Genomic DNA, 1,680 nt, shown 5'->3' on the forward strand with positions numbered 1-1,680 from the left:
CACACACACACACACACACACACACACACACACTGTCAACTGTTCCCAGGCTTCTGCTAATACAGGAGTGTTTTTAATAAGCGTATAAATGCTGTTTATACAGCGACAGAACCAAAGGACATGGACAGTGATGCTGCCTGACAGTAATGACGGCTAGTAGTCCGTCTGTGTGTAATCGAGGGATTTTCTTTTGGCTCAGCAGCTTTAGAAACGTCTGCAGCTGAGCTTTCAGAGCAGCAAAAAGTCAGGACAGATTTAGACAGAGCATGTTGTGGCTCTTGATTTTTTTTCAAACTGAAGATCCAATGCTATTGGGTATGTGCTTGATCATGCAGGCAATACTTAACCTTTGTATTTTATCTAAAATGCCCTACATACCTTACTTTGAAAAATGCCCCAAACAATGAATGATTATCACAGACCCTCATCAGTTGGTGTGGAGAAAATAATTTATAAGATCATCCAGTGAAGTTGTAATTGTGCATTTAAACTCATCATAGAATTATGCCAACATTACTTGAAGAATGGATGTTGTTCGCTGCCTTTAAATTTAGACCATCTTATGCTGAGAAGCTGAATTTGGCCTTTTTGGTTAAAGCTTGAAAACAACATATGCAATCTAGAATAACACTGCAATCTTAAGAAGTCTGTTAATGCAAACTGTATGTGTTGGGAATGATTCCACTACCACAACAACTTTTAGCTTAATATCTGATTAACATAATTTATTGCCATTTTTATGTTTTCTAAGTTCACTGAAATGTGGCCTTCTTGAATTGGGTTGACTCTAAAAGTCAGTCAGTTGTAGATGTACATTCAATGATAACTTGATTCTATGATCACTAGAGTTTCATTAAAATCTGTTCATTGGTTTGGGAGATATTTTGCTGACAGACAAACAGGGTTGACTCCAACAATCAATGGCTATGTTTCGAACAAAAATCTTGCACAATCACTGCACTAAATATATATTGGGATGACTCTCAGCTTCTAGCACGCAAAAGTGTTGCTCAATATCTGTAAAATGTACTGAGGTATTTTCATTTTTGTGTTTGCTATTGTTGATTAAATAAGGCAGCTATCTTTATCCTAACACCAAACAGTAATCGGCTGTAGGTATGAATCCAACAATTACTTTCTGTGAATTTCATAAAAATTTGTCCTGTAGTTCATGAGACATTTTGCTTAAAGGCAAATGTTCACACAGGCAATCAAATGATTGCTTACCTTTCATGGTGGCAACCATAATTACATACTGTTCAATATAAGAGAATAAACTGTTATCTTGTGTTTACACCCACTTGTTGTTTTTGATTGTATTGATGTGTCCAAATCTTTGACTGTTAGTGCAACTGCACCACAGTGGTCTAAGTACCATAAAACAATGCTCCTGCTTAGCTAGCTGCTCTATAGCTATCAGACATCTTGTAAGTTATTATCTCCACAACAACAACCAAACAAACAAGCATCACCTTGGGGTGGTGGCGTGATATGAGCAGATGTGGTCAGTGCTGTTCAGCTGCATCCCCCTCAGTGGGGAGTGAGCAACATCCTCACCGCCTTATTAACAAATCATAAAATCCCCACATGAGCGAGTGTGGTTTCTGTGTTGTGTTGTGTTTTTGTTGTGTGTGTATGTCAGAGTGACAAAACGTTCAAGCTGGTTGGTTCATACGAAAC

This window comes from Kryptolebias marmoratus, linkage group LG19 (genome assembly GCF_001649575.2).
Source record: "Kryptolebias marmoratus isolate JLee-2015 linkage group LG19, ASM164957v2, whole genome shotgun sequence".
NCBI lineage: Eukaryota > Metazoa > Chordata > Actinopteri > Cyprinodontiformes > Rivulidae > Kryptolebias > Kryptolebias marmoratus.